The sequence below is a fragment of the Somniosus microcephalus genome, chromosome 3 (assembly GCF_052327205.1).
Source record: "Somniosus microcephalus isolate GS21.2 chromosome 3, FLI_Smic_1.0, whole genome shotgun sequence".
NCBI classification, from domain to species: Eukaryota; Metazoa; Chordata; class Chondrichthyes; order Squaliformes; family Somniosidae; genus Somniosus; species Somniosus microcephalus.
The window spans coordinates 364,532,515-364,552,396 of record NC_140989.1 but is presented as its reverse complement, the minus strand read 5'-3'; the positions used below and the strand labels follow the sequence as shown (position 1 = coordinate 364,552,396).

Genomic DNA, 19,882 nt, shown 5'->3' with positions numbered 1-19,882 from the left:
AGGATGTTTCCCCTAGTGGGGGTATCTAGAACTAGGGGGCATAGTTTCAGGATAAGGGGTCGCCCATTTAAGACGGAGATAAGAAGGAATTTCTTCTCTCAGAGGGTCGTGAATCTTTGGAATTCTCTACCCCGGAGAGCTGTGGAGGCGGAGTCACTGAATATATTCAAGGCGGAGATTGACAGGCATTTGAACTACAATGGAGTCAAGGGGTATGGGGAGAGAGCGGGAAAGTGGAGTTGAGGACAAGATTGGATCAACCATGATCTTATTGAATGGTGGAGCAGGCTCAAGGGGCCGATTGGCCGACTCCTGCTCCTGATTCTTATGTTCTTATATCAGAAGTGGATTATTACCCAATGGGAAAGCTGAATTGTTCCCTGAATTGTAAGTATTTAGTGACAAGAAGTTTTCATCTATACTATCATTAAGCATTATGATAGTTAATATAGGTGTGGTGCATTTTGTAAATAACTTAAGGTGCCTGAAGTGACCACATCTTGTAATGTAAATCGCGTTAGTACATTTGCTTTTCATTGAATAGAAATTCACTGATTAGATAAAAGGTTCAATCTGTTTCCTAGATCTACATTAGTTTGATTTCTAATGCTGGAAGCTAGCTCACTTTTTGCTGAGTTTACTTTCAAAACTAAATGATCACATTATGAGAAGATTAAATGGTTCAAGCTCGCCATTTTCCTCAGAAAGGGCACAAAGCATTCCACATTTCTTCAGTTTGCATCGCTGCTACAGGATCATCACTGTAGTTTAGGTGATTAGCATTCCACATGCCTATGCCACGGAGTTTTAATTTCTTCATGATAGATGCCTTTATTGAAATGCTCTCTGGATCGTCATACCAGACCTCATGGTATATCTTCCCATCCTGCCATAAAAACAAAAGAGAGTTACACAGACAGGAGCTAAGTTTGGGTCAATGCACAGTTCTAGACACAATGCTGAAAATCTTCAGCATCACTACTTACAATACATTAAACTTGTACTTGCATTAAAAGACAAGGTTAGGTGGGCTGAGGAAAATAAAGGTAAAAAGGTGGATTGTTCCAAACCTTATTTGAAATGGATTATGAAAACCACTGCAATCTGACAGAAACTAACTTTAGAAAAAGCCTGACCACTGATCCTTCACTGAGATCACAGAACCACAAAAATGAATAAATGTCAACTTTTTAAATTTTTTACATTACTAAAGTTGGCAAAGTCAATGAAAGTATTGACCTTGAAATTACACCGTGGGATAGAGTACAAACAATTTAATTAGTTAATGATGCCGTTAAAATAGCGCAAGGCTGTTCATTTGATTGAATTAAGCGTTCATCCGCTAACACTCCACAGCATGATTTCAAGCCAATTACATAACTGTTATTGCATTTCAAAGAAACTTATTGTGTGACGCACTTTGGGATGATTTAAATCGACACAATCAAGCACAATACGAATGCCATTCTTTAGCTTCTTTTACAACAAGAACAACATTTATAAAGCACCTTTAACACAGTAAAGCAACCTAAGGTGCTTCACAGGAGCGTTATCAAACAAAATTTGACACAGAGACACATAGGGAGATATTAGGACAGGTGACCAAATGCTTGGTCAAAGACATAGGTTTTAAGGAGCGTCTTGAAGGAGGAGACAGATGTAAAGAGGTTTAGGAAGGGGATTCCAGAGCTTAGGGCCTAGGCAGCTGAAGGACACCAATACGCCTTCATAAAAGGAATTCAAAGTCTTTTATTGGCATATAAATAGTAAACGGGTAGTAGGAGGAGGGGTGGGGAAGATTAGGGACCAAAAAGGAGACCTACGCATGGAGGCAGCGGGCATGGCTGAGCTACTAAATGAATACTTTGCATCTGTCTTCACTAAGGAAGATGCTGCCAAATTCATAGTGAAAGAGGAGGTAGTGGAGATACTGGATGGGATAAAAATTGATAAAGAGGAGGTACCAGAAAGGCTGGCTGTACTTAAAGTAGATAAGTCACCAGGACCAGATGGGATACATCCTAGGATGCTGAGGGAAGTTAAGGTTGAAATCATGGGGGTACTGGCCATGATCTTCCAATCCTCCTTAGATACAGGGGTGGTGCCAGAGGACTGGAGTATTGCAAATGTTACACCATTGTTCAAAAAAGCGTGTAAGGATAAACCCAGCAACTACAGGCCAGTCAGCTTAACCTCAGTAGTGGGGAAGCTTTTAGAAACTATAATCAGGGTCAAAATTAACAGTCACTTGGACAAGTGTGGATTAATTAAGGAAAGCCAGCAGGGATTTGTTAAAGGCAAATTGTGTTTAACTAACTTGATTGAATTTATTGATGAGATAACAGAGGGTTGACGTGGTGTACATGGACTTCCAAAAGACGTTTGATAAAGTGCCACATAATAGGCTCGCCAGCAAAGTTGAAGCCCATGGAATAAAAGGGACAGTTTTTTTTTAAATTCGTTTATGGGATGTGGGCATCGCTGGCAAGACCAGCATTTATTGCCCATCCCTAGTTGCCCTTGAGAAGGTGGTGGTGAGCCGCCTTCTTGAACCGCTGCAGCTCAAAGATCTGTCTATCTCAGCCTTGAATGTATTCACTGACTCTGCCTCCACAGCTCTCTGGGGTAGAGAATTCCAAAGATTCACGACCCTCAGAGAAGAAATTACACCTCATCTTGGCCTTAAATGGGTGACCCCCTTATCCTGAAACTATGCCCCCGAGTTCTAGATTTCCGCACGAGGGGAAACATCCTCTCTGCATCTACCTTGTCGAGCCCCCTCAGTATCTTATATGTTTCAATAAGATCACCTCTCATTCTTCTAAACTCCAATGAGTATAGGCCCAACCTGCTCAACCTTTCTTCATAAGACAACCCTTCCATCCCAGGAATCAACCAAGTGAACCTTCGCTGAACACCCTCCAATGCAAGTATATCCCTCCTTAAATAAGGTGACCAAAACTGTATGCTATGCTCCAGGTGTGGTCTCACCAACGCCCTGTACAGTTGTAGCAAGAGTTCCCTACTTTTATACTCCAACCCCCTTGCAATAAAGGCCAACATTCCATTTGCCTTCCTAATTACTTGCTGTACCTGCATGCTAACTTTGTGTGTTTCGTGTACGAGGACACCCAGATCCACTGTACCACCGCATTCTGTAGTCTCTCTCCATTTAAATAATATTTTGCTTTTCTATTCTTTCGACCAAAGTGGATAACCTCACATTTTCCCACATTATATTCCATCTGCCAAATTTTTGCCCACTCACTGAACCTCTCGATATCCCTTTGCAGACTCTTAGGCCGCGATTTTGCCGGCATTCAGAGGGCGGGCTTGGAGGCGGGTCAGAGGTTAAATTCATTTTGATTGACGGCAGGTTCGGAACCCGCCTCCACGCAGCTTTGCAAAGTGTTGGGCCTGGGAGCCCCGATCAGACCCAACACCAAGCGGCGGGAGAGGCACTTAAGGCAGTTAACAAGCTGTTTTTAACCAGGCTCTTCCCATTTTACGACATTTTCAGCGAGTTGCACGCCATTCGCAAAACACGCCAGCTGATTGCGCCGGGTTCAGCACGTACCTGAATTCTTGACAGCTGCATCTGCAGCATAAAAGCGGACCTGTAACATGGCTGAATTTCAGATGGCAGAACTTTGTTTTTTTGAGGTGTTGGAACACATTTTACAGGTCTATTGAGCTTGTAAGTGGTTAAGCTGAGATCCATGTGCACTGTGACCTCCTTGGAAAACCCTCTCCCCACATTGACTGAGCACTTATAACATCTATTCCTCAACTGAGATATATACCAGCGGAATGGGAACCATTTATATCCTCTCATCCTGGTCCCCAGAATCGGAGGAAGAGCAGTCACGGCAGCAGCAGAACCAGGCACAACAGCTGCAGCAACAACAGGAGCACCGACCTTCTCCTTAGCCACCTGATGCTGCACAGGGCACAGGGCATCAGTGCAGGGCTGCACCTCGCCGCAGGAGATATCCCCAACACAGGGTTTACAGGCCGAGGATGAGCTTCTTCAACATGAGTGAGCAGCAGTGCCAAAGGAGGCTGAGACTTTCGCGAGAGGTAGTCGCTGAAATCTGCACAATGCCGCACCAACACCTGGAGCCCAGAGGAGCGGGTGGACACTCCTTACCAGTGGCTGTCAAAGTCACCACCGCCCTCAATTTTTTTGCTTCAGGGTCCTTCCAGGGATCATCAGCAGACATCAGCGGCACCCCATCACAACCCAGCTGCATTTGTCAACCGCAAGGGCTTCCACTCCCTTAACATCCAGCTGGTGTGTAACCACAGGAAGAACATTATGCATGTTTGCACCAAGTCCCCTGATAGTTGCCATGACTCATTCATCCTGCGGCAGTCTACTGTGCCTCAGCTGTTCAATCCGCTAACTCAACTTTCCGGATGGCTACTTGGAGACAAGGGCTATCCCCTGAAGACATGTCTAATGACACCGATGAGGAGGCCATCAAACGAAGCTGAGGAGTGCTACAATGTGAACCACATTTCCACCAGAGCCATCATCGAGCAAACGATGCGATTCTGATGCCTCGACAGATCAGGTGGAGCCCTACAATACTCACCAGCCAGGGTCTCCAGAATCACCGTGGTCTGCTGTGCACTTCACAACATCACACAGCAGCATGGCTTACCGCTGCCTGAGGAACAAGTGGCTCAGTGCACAGCCTCCTCCTCAGAGGAGGAGGAGCAGAAGACCTTGTGGAGGTGGATGTGCCAGTTCCACCAGCACGCGAGCACATTGCTGGCCGTGAGGCAAGTGATGCACTGATCCATGCCAGATTCGCTTAAGTTTACTAAGCAAACACATGTGGCTGCCACCTTCTTAACACACCATACACCATCTGTACAGTAAACTGTGGGTTCCTATCACTCTCACTACCATCATTACAGATGAAAGGTGCCCTGACACCTCACTGTGACACTTCCATTTCTGGGCGCACATAGACACATAGGCCAACTCTTTGAATGTTTGCCATCGCGTTTCTTTATTACAATTGAAATGACGATTGTAATCTTCAATTTGTATTACATCAAAACACCCAAGTGACTACCCTTGTGACTATTTGTGTGTTAACTTTCTCTTACGCGTGCTTCTACGTGGTGCTTCCCCTGTGGCTTCAGAAGATGTGGAGGCACCTTGCTCACTTACATGCTGCGCCTGCTTCGACACCTTTGGCGGGCGTCCTCTGGGTTTGGGAGACTGGGAGGACTCGGCAACAGTCTGTTCCTCCTGCGGCTGTGCAGGGGCTGAGACAGCCATCTCAGTTGGGTGAGGAATCTGGGGCTCTGACTGAGGACTCCGCAGTGGCATGGGAGTATGAGCGCTTGGAGAGGAGCCCACATTTCCTTGTTGTCCACCACCAACATCCCTCTCATGGGTCGCCCGCACTTCACTGCTAGCAAGTAGCTGGAGAGCACCTTGCTGCACATCAGTGGGGCCATGAGGACTCGTCTCTGTACTGAATGTCCTCATAATGGGGACGTCCAGGTACCTCTGGTGTCTCTCCTCAATAGCTGCCCATCTATCCTCCATAGCAGACCATCTATTTAGAAGAGTCACCAAGCTCTGTTGAGTCTGGTGACTTATGTCCTCCAAGGAGGTTGCCACCCTCTCCATGGTGGCACGTTCATGCGCCATTGCCTCTAACATGGCATTGCTTATGTTTGAGCTGGACTCCTCCATTCTCTGCACACTTGCAGTTACCGTGGATGCAAAACCTGTCAAAGACTCCTGCACTTGTTGCTGAAGTTCCAGCACTGCTCTCTTTCTGGATGGCCCCAGAGGCACAGGGTCCACATGCAGCTAAGCAGAGCTAGGGGCGCCCTATGGCCTCCAACGAGGACTCTCCATTGCTGTCCCTGTCTCCACCATCTGCTGATGCTCACTTGTGAGCTGTTATACACCAGGTGACAGCACTACTCTATGTCACAAAGGTCCCACCGAGGTGTGCGTCTCTGCGCTTGTGTTGAGTGCGCTCAATTCTGCTGACACTGCGCCCTCAGAGGTTGCAGCTTCCTCTGAGGAGTCGTCCAGCTCTTCCTCCTGGACAGTGGGGAGGGGGGCTCTCGATGGTCCTGTGGGGGAGTAAAGGCATGAGTTAGACATGTGATATTAACGAGGCAGGCACAATGAATTGTGCAGATGATCATAACTCAATCTGTATGAACATCAGATGCCATATCAGTCACTCATCCAATCTAAATGAGAGGGTAGCAAATCTATTCAGTTGGGATTCCTGGTAGCTGCAACGAGGCGGCCTCAGCCTCGGAGAGCAATCTTTGTGGGCCGGGACGTGCAAGAGTGCTTCCTCCTGGCCCCCAAGGCTGCCCCACCATCAGCCTGGCTCTCCCTGGGTTTGGGTTTCGAACTCCACAGGATTGGATCCCAGCCGGGCCTGGAGCAACCCCGGATCGTAATTCGGCCATGGGGTCAGGGATCGGCCTCCTTCTCCGAGTTCCCGGGTGATCGTGACTCCGATCGGACCACACCTCGGGGGATTGGACACCCCCGGGCTTGGATCCCTCCCCAACCATCCTCGGTCCAGAACTTACCTGTTGCTGCAGCCTGCTTCTTTGAGTTACCCGCACGACCGAGGACTAGAAAAACAGAATATTTTTTAAGTGGTGAGAAACTATTAAATGTTGGCGTTCAGAGGGATTTGGGTGTCCGAGTACATGAAACACGGAAAATTAACATGCAGGTAGAGCAAGCAATTAGGAAGGCAAATGGCATGTTGGCCTTAATTCCAAGGGGGTTGGAGTATAAGAGTAAGGAAGTCTTGCTACAATTGTACAGGGCCTTGGTGAGACCACACCTGGAGTACTGGGCACAGTTTTGCTGTCTGTACTCGAGGCAGAATATACTTGCCTTAGAGGGGGTGCAATGAATGTTCACTGGAGTGATTCCTAAGATGAGAGTTTTGTCCTATGAGGAGAGATTGAGTAGAATGGGTCTACACTCTCTGGCGTTTAGAAGAAAGAGAGATGATCTCATTGAAACATAAGATTTTGAGAGGGCTTGACAGGGTAGATGCTGAGAGGCTGTTTTCCCTGGCTGGAGAGTCTAGAGCTAGTGGGCATAGTCTCAGGATAAGGGGTTGGCCATTTAGGAATGAGATGAGGAGAAATTTCTTCACTCAGAGGGTGGTGAATCTTTGGAATTCTCTGCCCCAGAGGGCTGTGAATGCTCAGTCATTGAGTATATTCAAGGCTGAGATCGATAGATTTTTGGACTCTAAGGGAATCAATGGATATGGAGATCGGGCAGGAAAGTGGAGTTGAGGTAGAAGATCAGCCATGATCGTATTGAATGGCGGAGCAGGCTCGAGGGGCCGTATGGTCTACTCCGGCTCCTATTTCTTTTGTTTCTTACATGGCCCACCAGTCTTAAAACAAAAATATTTAGCTGTCAGGAGCCACTGGCTGCATGTGGCCCATGCTTATCGGAACTGGTGGCACGAGGGCAGCATAGAACAACTTTTAAGTTATAATTGAGGCAGCAAAAATCTAAACTATTGGAGGAAAAGAGGTGGATGGGAAGAAAAGAAAAAGGTTTAAATGGACAAATGCCACCTAATGATTCTCACACTGCCCATACTTTAGCAAGTATAATCCTTGCACGTGACCAAGATAAATTGTTTCAGAGCAAGTAATACTTGGTCTCAATGTAAAATATCTGATGTTAAATAAAACAAGAAAATGCTGCGGTTTCCAGATACTGTAAACTTTGAGATCCAAGTAACAGATTGTTGATTGTCTTGGAACTTTCGTTTGAAGAAGAAATGAGAACATTACAATGACACAACTGATATGAACCATTCGTCGGCATCCTTCAGATAAAAGGTTATCTCCTCAACTGGCGACATCTTTTGCAGCTTTACAGGGCATGAACGTCAGTCCAGGATGACCAGCAGCGAGAAAATCCAAAACAGCAGCACACTTTGTACAATTTACAAATACATTTGTGCTGTATACTCACAATACATTGCTGCAAAGAAAACTGGTTTGCAACGTTAGACATAAAAGGATTGTTAAAAATTGATTCATAACAAAATTGTCTCCTGAAGTATTCCTCCTGCTTCATCCTAGGTTAAAGAAATTCAACTCCACAGGACATTCAGTCATGGGGGGGATTTTAACCCCCAAGAACGGGTGGGTTGGCGCGGGTGGGGTAGAAATGATTGATTTTTAGAGCGGGTGCGCAACCCGCTGCAACACGCCCACTTCCGTGTTTAACGGAGGTGCGTTTTGATACCGGTGAGAAACCTACTCGCCGAAGTCGGGGATTTCCTAATTGGATGCGGACGGTATTATTGACGCAATTAACGTCCTCAGGAGACGTTAATGAGATTTTAGAATCGTTTTTAAACTTGGCTCCGAATTTCACTTGAGCAGCACCAGGTTTCCCAGGCTCGGGAGACTGACAAGGGAAACAGAGGCCAGTTTGAGCAGCAGTTCAGGTGGGTAATTTAAACTTGTCATTGTCCCATCTGAATAAAACCGCACTTGTTGCAGCTTTCTCAGTTCCCTCTGGCAATTGTTTGGCAGAAAGTGCGGCCTGCATGCACTCATTTGAGATCCTTGCTTGAAGCTCCATGGAGATGGACCATCTCTCCATGGCAGACATTCTCACAATTCCCTGCACCACCAATCCACGAGCAATCAAGTTGGACCCCTCCATCCTCTCTGCTATTGTGGAGAGTGTGTGTGGCACGTCTGTCAGTACCTGCCTAAGTTGCTGATGCACCTCCAGCATTCTCATTCTCAACAATAGGCCCCAGGGTTCAGTATCTGTATCCAGCTGAACAGAGCTTGGGGAGTATTGCGCCCCTACCACCAGTGTCTGCTCGTGCTCACTTGTGAGGTGTGAGTCACCAGGTGAAAACTCATCTTAACTCTCCAAGTGAACCCACTGAAGTGCGAGTATTTGTGCTGGTGCATGGCTGTAGATCCTGTGATAGTGCACCCTCAGAAGGAATGAGGTCCTCTGAGGAATTGTGCTCATGGATGTCCTATCACACTTGGTGCACGTGTGAAGGCCCTGAAAGCAAAAAAAAGGGATAGGATTAAGTTGTGGCAAAGTCACAATCTTGACAATCACCAAACTCAGTCTTCTCATAGTTGAGCCATTGATGAATAGAAGTCAGCATATGTGTGTCAGAGATAGTTGTAATTCTGTCACCAGCTATCTGTGAGCTCCCTGTGTCTCAATGTTCAACTGAGAGGGACACAGACATGCCACTTATCTCCAGGGAGTCCTCCTCTTTATGCGTGAGCTGTACTATTTATAGCGGCCCACCTCCAGTCCTGTCCCTCTGCCTTGCGTTTTGTGCTCTCTTCTCCTACAAGGGGTGAAAAAACAGACCTGTGAGTGAGTGAAGGTGCATTCGATGAGGGTAACTATGAGATACATGCATCATGTTGCCCAAGGATTGGGATGAGTATGGACAAATGAGGAGGCGATGAAGTGCATAGAAAGTGAAGTTTGGGAGCTGCTGAAAGTTGAGTAGGTGTGAGGAATGAGGTGATGAAGAATTCTTAGCAAGGCAGCGTGAAAAAGGTTTGGCTTAAAGCACAGGATGTAGTTGATTCAGCAAAAGTGCTCCCTTTTCCTGACCCGGTGAGGTCATTAAACTGCTTTCTGTATTGCATCCATGGCCTGGGCACAATGCTCCTGCTGCTCACCTCCTTAGCTAACTCCAACTACGCCTTCTTGGAGAGAGCAGCAGGTTTCATCCTCCAATGGCTGGGGAAAGGTATGTCCCTCCTCCGCCTCCTGACTGCACCCAGCACTAATTCCAGTGAGGCATCATTAAATCTGGGTGCTGTCCCTGCTCAATGTCCACCATCCTGAACATCTCCAATTTACATATGTGCACTGTCCCTTTAGATAAAGCTGTGATTATGTCATGCGGATCCGCATCAAGCCCGCTGTGCAGCTTGGAGACGTGAAACCCGGAAGTCAAAACTATTTGTACAATTGAGTTAAGTTTGCATAATTCAGTCCGCTCAGTTGATTTCCGGGTTTTCCCCATGCAATTCCACACACAAGCCACCTTCAGATTAATATCGGGGTCAACAATATACAACAAACTTTCAAACCTAATATCATTTGTTAGATATTAGAGGACTTAAAATGAATATGGTTAAGTGAATGAAATTGTGACACAAATAATACTCTGTTTAGATGATTGTATCAGAACTTGAGACAAAAGTGTCTCTTCAGAATAGCTTCGAATTTGCTTATGTTTTTGGTTCCCTGCGGATGTTATAACATTCTGCAGTGTGACCGTCATATATGGCCTTGTCTCCAGGCTGGCTATCTGCTGTTTGTCAGTTAGGATTTCGATTTGTTTTATGTATCTTTAATTTGACCAACTAAGGCTCAACGCCTACGTTTCTTCCATTATTGCTGATAACCATATTATAATGCTAAGTTAGGATTTTGACTTTGTTTAACAAAGCTGCTTTAAAATGCACAAGTTAACCAGTGTATGAGAATAGAATAGAGGATATCTTTGGGAATTTAAAGATTCATTCCATGGTACAGTAGTCTGATAATGGAATGAAATAGTTCTGCACAGCTAAAGCTACATGAACAGCTTGAACATAAATAACTGATAACAAGCAGCTACGAACATCTGAAGGCCGAGAATAGCATGTCTGACTCCAAACTTGGGAGAGATAAGAGGAATTCAGATGGAAGGGGCTACAGAACATATAAACAGGAAAGACATGTGAGGGAAAAGCATGAGACCCCTTAAGGGAGGGCTTTCTTCTGAAAGATAAGACAAAGAACTCAACATACCATTGGGCACCTTGGTTTAAGAGGAATCTTTACAGGTTAAATGGTCTTGTCAATATTCCATCCCAGGCCCACCCCGAAAAAAGGGTATAAGAGAAAGATCTGAAAAGCCATTAGCACAGATGGTGGAGGGGAGAGCCATACAAGAGTGGAGCTGGTCAAACACTCTTCTGGGAGTGGACCCATTCATGGAGGTTCTTGACGAAAGGAAGAAAAGCCGTAAGCCGGAGGACTGCTCGCGTATGCCAGCCATCTGTCCGGTCGGGACCGGTACCAGTTACTTGTCACCGTCGTGTGTTTTTGCTGTATAACTAGTGTGTTATATTCTATCTTAAACTCTGATTAAACACAATATTCCCACCATATCGGTTTGCAGTCAATCCTGATTATTTGAAAGATCATAAATAATCGAATCTGGACACATTTCTTTTCAGTTTTACCTCTTTAAAAAATAATTCTTAGAATGTGGGTGTCGCTGCAAATCCCGAGTTGCCGAAAGCGAATGAATGCTTTGCCAGGTACTTCAAGGGGCAGTTAAGGGTCAATCACATTGGTGTGGGACTGAGGTTACATATAGGTCAGACCGGTTAAGGATAATAGATTTCCTTCCCTAAATCTGAATCTAAATAGCTGAATCCTGTGCACAGAGAATATTAAATCATGAAACACTGCAATGTTCACCTTTAACAAAGAACATTAAATGCACCGGTCTCCATTCTGCTTTGATTGATAATCTTACCAAGTAGATATAATATGGAGCTTTCCAATCATCATCCCAATATTTGCCGGTAATTGATTTAGGCATGCGCTCCATGATATCTTTGTATAAGACCACATGTGCTGCACGATAACTGCAAGAAGAACTTCTAAAAGGATCCTTTGTCAATTCACATCTACCAGGCTGAAAAGTATAAAAAGGATGAGAAAATAGTTATTGTGAATATAGTTAATTTGGTAACTTCAAAAATGCAGGAACAGCATGAGTGATCGCCAAGTGTAAAGGACAATGTACACCCAGCAGTTTCTCTGGAATGAGTAATTAGATCCTACCTGCCTAAGTAATCAAGTACATTGTAAATTGTAATTCAAGCCATTATGACTGCCAGGCACCAGACAGAACAGAGCTCACATAGAAAAGACAGGGCTCACCCTCGATGGTTAAGACCTTCTCCCACCCCCAAACAAGTTCCTGCCCCCACCCCAACAAGTTCCTAAAGTTCCTTTCACGCCCGAGTTTCTGATCGTTTGCCTCCTGACAAGTTCCTGACCTCCCCGCCCAAGTTCCTGACCTTCTCCCTTTGCCCAAGTTCCTGACCTCCCTGCCAAGTTTCTGACCTCCCCTCCCCGCTCAAGTTCCAGACCTTACACACCCACCACCCCGAAAGTTCCTGACCTTCACCCCACCTCCCCGCACCACCCACCCCCGCCTCACCCGAGCTCCTGACCTTCACTCCATGCCCAAGTTCCTAACCTTCTTCCCCCTCCTGGGTTCCTCACCTTGATCCCCCACCTCCCCGCTTCCTGACATTCTCCCCCTGCCCAAGTTTCTCCCCCCTCCAGATTCCTGACTTTCTCCCCTCAACAAGTTCCTGACCTTCCCCACCCATAGATGGGGCATTGTGTGTGGGTCACCGATTGTTACCAGGTTTATTGACGTGAACAGTGACAGTATCATGACTTCTGGATTTCATCCAGTCCAATGATATCACTTGCCACACACGTACCGAGCTTTCCAGGAAATCAAGAAGGTCTCGGGGGAGGAGAGGGAGAACGTGGTGCGGGAGTAAAGGGGGTGGGGTTGGAAGAACCTGATCCGTCTTACCATCTGGATCGCGTTCTCGCTCTCATTCCACCCCCCCTTTAGACCTGGATCACATTCTTCCCCCAGCCCCACTGTGCTCTCCGTGCTCTTTACCCCCACTGAGTTCTTGACCTCCTCTCCCCCTGACTACCCCCCCCTGAGTTTCTGACCTTCTCTCCCCTTCCCTGCCCCCCAATCCTATCTCTTCCCCCTTCAATTCTCTCTCTCCCCTTCTTTCTCTCCCCTTTCCTCTCTCTGTTCCTCTCCCCCTCCTCCCTCTCTCTCCCCCTCTCCCCATTTCGATTCCCTCACCTCTCTCCCCTTCTCTTTCTCCACTCTCTCGCTCTCCCCCTCGACACCCCCCTCCGATTGCCTCCCCTCCCTCTCTCACTCTCCCAATCTGTCTCTCCCCCTTCCAAACCCCTCTCTCTCCACTCCCACTCTCTCTCCCCTCCCTCTCTCTCTCCCCCTCTCTCTCTCCCCCCTCTCTCTCCCCCTCCCTCTCTCTCCCCCTCCCTCTCTCTCCCCCTCCCTCTCTCACCCTCGCTCTCTCTCTCCCTCTCGCTCTCTCTCCCTCTCTCTCTCCCCCTCCCTCTCCCTCCCTCACTCTCACCCCTACCACTCTCTCTCCGCCCCTCTCTCTCTCCCCTCTCCCTAACTCCACACTTTGGGCTCGAATTTCATCGGGCCGTTGAGGCGGGATTGGAGGCTTGTGGGGGGTTAAAATTGCAAAAACTGGCCCGCCTCCATCCCGCATCCAAGCAATTTTCATTAAATCGTGTCTACTGGTCCCGTCTCCGTCCCGCTTCCAAGAGGCGGGATAGGCCGTTAAAACCCTTAACAAGCACTAATTGCCTCTATAATGCCATTTTGATAGGCCTTGGAGATTTTAACCCTTTTCCCACGTGAAGCACGCCTGCTCTGAAACACAACGGTGAAACCTGGCGGGAGCACAATTGGATTGCTGACTATTAGCTGCAGCTCCACCATTAAATAGGAGATTTGATCAGCCATCATTTGCAGGTGGCAGGACTTTGTTGTCTCAGGTCTGGGGGAACTTTTGGAAGGCATAAGCACAGCTGTGGAAGTTTGGAGCCTGACACCCATCTCCAGTGTGACCTCCTGGGAAACCCCTCTCGCCACCTTCACTGAGCGCTTCCTCAACTGAGGCATATACCAAGTAATCCTAAGCCCTCGATGTGGAAGTCCCATTAGCAAAATGACACACGCCACAACTACAGCAGTAGCCATCAGATTTTTTATTTACAGTAACAATCTGATGGCTTTTTAACATAAAACATCAAATTTCACCCAAGTGAGTACCCTTGTGACTATTTGTGCAGTATCTTTCTCTTACGCGTGCTCCTACGGGGTGCTTCCCCTGTGGCTTCAGCAGATGTGGAGGCCCCTTGCTCACTTTCTTGCTGCTCCTGTCTCAACACCTTTGGCGGGTGTCCTCTGGGGTTGTGAACCTGTGAGGGCTCGTCAACAGTCTGCCGCTCCTGCGGCTGTGCAGGGGTTGAGACGCCGATCTCAGTTGGGTGTGGACTCTGGTGGGGCTCTGACCAAGGGCTCTGCAGTGGCATGGAAGTGTGAGCGTTTGGAGAGGAGCCCCCACTTCCTTGATGTCTGCCACCAACTTCCCTCTCATGGGTCAGGTCCCCCTCAGCATTTGCAAGTGGCTTGAGAGCACCTTGCTGCACATCAGGGGGGCCATGGGGACTTGTATCTACACTGGCAGTCCTACTCAGAAGGACTTCCATGAAGGTCTGGTTTCTCTGTTCAATAGATGACCATCGCTCCTCCAGAGATGTCATTCTATTCAGAACACTCACCATGTTTTCTGCACTCTGGCGACTTATCACCTCCATGGAGGTTCCCATCCTTTCCATGGTGATGCGTGACATAAGAAAACTACTAGGCACTTGGTCAGAGTCTTAAACAAGGCTTTAATCGACTGTTTCACAACATGGAAGTCTAGTTATCCTTCACTAGTTCCTGTTTACAAAATGTCCCTGAGCAAGCTGGGCCCATGCCCGAGTATTTATACTCTCTCTGGACAGCGCCACCAGCAGGCCGCCCAGTATATTTCATAAGTCATTTCTACATGAATGGCACGATTTATGTCATTCTTTCCGCCTGAAAGATTGGAAGTCTGGCGGCTTCTTTCTACCAAATTAGTCGGACTAAGGATAGACGCAGCCGTTTGGATCTCCGTCGCTGGCCGGAAGGCACGTCTCCTCGGACCGTGTTTTGGTCCCTGGGTCGCTTAGTTCGTACCGGTGGGGTGGCAGAGTCCGTGTCGCCTTGATCGACCTGAGGGGGACTGAGGAGATCGTGGCTCTGGGTGCGGGCCCCCACCAGCGCAGAGCTGGCTTCACCCTGCCCAGTAGTCGGTGACTGACCAGCGTCCTGGCTTCGGGTGGCCATCCCGCGGGGAGCACTCTGTTCCCCGGGTTGATCCGGCAGAATAGCTGGCAGATCCCTTGACGTCCCGGGTAGGGCGTCATCCTCAGAGGAGCGCAGGGTATCGGCATCATTAATATGGATCCCACTATCGATTGGGTCCATGGGACCGGTTGGGCAGGGAGCCAGATCCCGAAGTGACACTGTGGATTCCCGGCCATCAGGGTACCGCACGTATGCGTACGTGGGATTGACATCCGTCAGTTCCACTTCGTCGACGAGGGGATCACTCTTAGAGGATCGGACGAATCTTCGGAGCAGCACGGGGCCAGGAGCTGCCAATCATGATGGTAGGGACGTCCCATGAGTGGAGCGACGCTGGAACCTGAAGAATCGTTCGTGAGGAGTAGCGTTGGTGGATGTAGAAAGAAGAGAACTGATGGAATGCAATGCGTCAGGGAGCATAATTTCCCACTGCTGGTCAGATAGGTTGTGTGACCTCGGTGCAAGACGAACAGCGTTCCAAATGATAGCGTTGTATCTCTCAACCTGTCCGTTTCCAATAGGATGATATGGTGTCGTTCTACTTATGGCGATTGCCCGTTGGGGAAGATATCTTTTGAGTTCGCTTGACATGAAGGAGGGACCCTGATCAGAGTGGATGAAATTGGCCGTACCGCAAAGGGAAAAGACCTGATCGAGGCATTTGATCACTGTGGAAGTAAGCATATTGGGACAGGGGAAAGCAAAGGGAAAGCGTGAATATTCGTCCAGCATAATAAGCAAGTAGGTGTTTCGCATTGAGGAAGGCAGTGGCCCTTTAAAGTCAATGCTGAGTCGCTGCATAGGCTGTGTAGCGTGTATGAGTGAGCCACCTGACGGACGGAAGAATTGCGGTTTTAATTCCGCGCAAATTCTACAAGTGGAGCATGTTTTTCTCACGTCTTCCGTAGAAAATGGGAGATATTTAGATCGCACGAAGTGTAACATACGGGTAATGCCAGGATGGCATAAGTCAGTATGAAGATCCGCAAGAGTCGAAGTTGACATGGAAGAGCAGAATGCACGCGTGAGGGTATCTGGGGCCACATTCTCTTTGCCGGGTCGATAATGTATGGTGTAGCCAAAGGCGGCCAATTCCATCCTCCAGAGTTGTATTTTGTTATTCTTGATCTTAGTGTGTTTCCGGTTATCCAGCATAAAGGCCACAGAGCGCTGATCGGTTATAAGCGTGAAATGGCGATGAGTGAGAAAATGACTCCATTTACGTACTGCTTCAATGATGGCCGTAGCCTCCTTCTCGACAGGAGGATAATGGAGCTCGCTACCCTGCAAAGTTCTGGGCAGAAATGCAACGGGTCGACCACCTTGATTCAAGGTAGCCGAGATCGCCACATCTGATGCATCGCATTCGACCACGAAAGGGAGATTTTCATCGATAGAACGAAGCGTGGCTTTTTCCAATTGTTGCTTGAGGGGGTCGAAAGCTGAAATAGCCGTTGCCTTCAATGGAAATGACTTCATGTGAAGCAGGGGCTGGATCTTGTTGGAAAAGTGGGGTATCCACTTCGCATAATAGGTGAACATGCCGAGGGCCCGACGAAGAGAGCCGAGATTCATAGGAGGAGGGAGCTCCTGAAGCGGACGAAGTCACTCCGGATCCAGTTTGATGACACCATTGCCCACCCAATAGCCAAGGATGTTGACTGATGGTACTGATTTCACAGATTTGGACTCATTTAAGGATAAGTTGCGACGACGGAGAACGTCAAGAAATTTCTGCAGGTTGGCATCATGCTCCTTCTGGTCATGACCAGCAATGGTGATATTATCCAGATATGGAAAAGTGTCCGTTAAGTTCTCCTGTTTGACTAGGCTGTCCATTGTCCGTTGAAAGACAGCCACCCCATTGGTGGACGCAAATGGAAGGCGACAAAACTGGTAAAGCCGACCATTGGCTTCAAAGGCCGTATACTTTTTGTCAGAGTCCTTTAACGGTACTTGATGGTATGCGCTCTTTAAGTCAAAAGTTGAAAATACCTTGTAGTTGGCAAGATTATTGACCATGTCATTGATGCATGGTAGTGGGTAGGCATCCAGGTCGGTATACTGGTTAATAGTTTGCGAGTAATCGATGCAAAAACATTTCTTGTGTTACTTCAGAGAATTTTTAACAACGACGACTTGAGCCCGCCAGGATGATGAACATGGCTCAATGATACCGTCAGCTAGAAGGCAAGAGATCTCTGCCTCGATAAAGGATAGATCATCTTGGCTGAAACGTCGTGATTTAGTGACTATGGGCTTACATCGGGGGGATAGATTGGCAAACAAGGAGGGCTCGTCGAGTGAAGCCACCAAAAGCGCACAAAATGGTACTTTGGAAATAGAAAGCTCCAGTTTTGACCCTCCAAACTCAAAAGCGTGTCTTTTGTGTTGTTTCTGGAAATCATGTCCCAGGAGCACATCACTGCATAGGTTTTTGAGCACCCCGAGCCGGGTGGAGGAATAAGTGTGGCCATTGAGAATAAGGTCGACAAGACAAAAGCCAGAAGAGTTGGTGGTCAGTGTCATCAGAGCCATTGCAATTTCCCTGTCCGAGGGGTAAATACGCAGTTTTAACTTACTGACAGCCTGCTCACTGATGAAGCTGTCAGAGCTGCATGAGTCGATTGGTGCACTCAAAATGTGTCCATTTACTGAAACCTTCATGGCTGCATGGGACAGGCTTTGGGGAACAACAGCTGTGATGGGAGGAGGAGTAGTTTTACCCTTGACAGTTTTAACCTTATTAGTGGCTCTTGGGGGAGGAGCAGTTTTATAGATAGCAGCTGTAACCTTAGTAGTGGCTCTTGGGGGAGGAGCAGTTTTATAGATAGCAGCTGCAAAACTAACAGGGGCTCTTGACCGGCATACCTTAGAAATGTGACCTTTCTTACTAACAGAAGCTCTTGACTGGCATACCTTAGAAAAGTGACCTTTCTTGCTGCAATGACTGCAGGCTGCGTTATGAGCAGGACAAAATTTCCTATCGTGGAATGCACCTCCACAGAAGAAACACTTCCTTCCAGATTGCCAAGATGCCGCTAGGGCGGGGTCGTCATCAGTGAGGGCTTCTAGGGTAGGGTCGTCTTCGGCTAGGATAGAGTAATCATCAGTTAGGGCTTCCACCCGAGGCCCATTGGAGGAGTCACCAAAAGTGATAGCAGCAGTACGTGCACACGGTAAAAGATAGGCATCTGCATATTTTTTGCTAAGTCCAGAGAACATGCCTGGTCATAGGCAGCTGCATTTTTTTGCTAAGTCCAGAGAACATGCCTGGTCATAGGCAGCTTGTAACTTGAGGGTTTTGTTCTCCAACAGACACTGGCGTATGAAAGGAGACGCAATTCTGTTAATAAAGGAATCACGAATTAACTCCTCCTGGTACTGCTCAGCTGAGACAGCTTTGAGATTACAATCCTTGCTGAGCCTGCAAAGCTTTTGAAGGAATTCGTCAAGTGATACCCCGGGTTGTTGTCGAGTTGTGGCCAGTAGATGCCGAGCAAAAATGTTGTTTGGGGCCTTAACATATAGTTGCTGTAGTATTTGGATACCAGAGTCATAGTCTACACAGTCTTCGATATAGTCAAACACATGAGGGGATACATAATTGGCAAGTATCTCTAACTTATCAGGAACATTCTCACCACACACCCTGAGGAAGTTGCTGAAAGTACGATACCAGTGTTTCCATACCTTAGCTGTCGTAGGTGAATTCGGGTCCAGGTCAAGACGGGCGGGTCAGAGTAGTTTCTTCATGATGGATTGATTACTACCTCTGGTTCCCTTCTACTGTTTGAGTCGTAGCCGTCTGTTCCCAAAACCACTCAGAGCATGGAGCAGCAAGCAGTCGATTAAATTGACGTAAGAAAACTACTAGACACTTGGTCAGAGTATTAAACAAGGCTTTAATCGACTGTTTCACAACATGGAAGTCTAGTTATCCTTCACTAGTTCCTGTTTACAAAATGTCCCTGAGCAAGCTGGGCCCGTGCCCGAGTATTTATACTCTCCCTGGACAGCGCCACCAGCAGGCCACCCAGTATATTTCATAAGTCATTTCTACATGAATGGCACGATTTATGTCAATGCCTTCATGTGCCAATGACTCCACAAAGGCTCTGCTCATGTTCGCAATGGATTCCTCCATTCGCTCCACACTTGCAGCGACCCTGGAGACAAAACCTGCCAGAGACTCCTGCATCTGTTCCTGGAGTTCCAGCATCACAGATCTTATGGATGGACCCAGAGGCAGAGGGTCGACATGCAGCTGAGCCGAGCTGGCAGAGTCCTGCACCCTCCGACTAGGACTCTCCACTGCTGTCCCTGTCTCCACAATCTGCTGATGCTCACTTGTGAGCTGTGATACACCAGGTGACAACACTACTCTATCTCGTGATGGTCCAATTGAGGTGTGAGTGTCTGCGCTGGTGCTGGATGCGCTGAATTCTGCTGACGCTGCGCCCTCAGAGGTTGCAGCTTCCTTTGAGGAGTCTGGATGCTCAGGCTCTTCCTCCTGGCTAGTGGGGACGGGTGCTTGCGATGGTCCTGTGGGGGAGTAAAGGAAAGAGTCAGAGATGTGATGCCAAGGTTATATGCACATTGCATATTGCAGATGATCATAAGTCCATCTGTTAGAGCTTCAGAATCATTATCAGTGACTCATGCAATGTCATTGAGAGAGATGGAAAACTATTCTGTCACCAGCTTGCTGTGATGCGCCCGTCTGTCTGTCCCCCACTTGGGAATCTTCCTCCACTCCCACAATCGCCAGGACCGCCTCCTCCCAGGGG

General features: G+C 47.7%; 1 pseudogene across 1 annotated transcript in view; it reads right to left on the bottom strand.

The window, feature by feature from the left end:
* Window positions 1–485: 485 nt before the first annotated feature.
* LOC147122393 (di-N-acetylchitobiase-like) overlaps window positions 486–19,882 on the bottom strand; it is a 40,787-nt pseudogene continuing 21,390 nt past the window's right edge. Inside the window, exons 6-7 of the transcript XR_015075709.1 lie at window positions 11,580–11,741; window positions 486–886 (exon numbers count right to left, since the gene is read on the bottom strand). The product of XR_015075709.1 is annotated as a di-N-acetylchitobiase-like (transcript). The remainder of the gene's footprint in view (window positions 887–11,579; window positions 11,742–19,882) is intronic.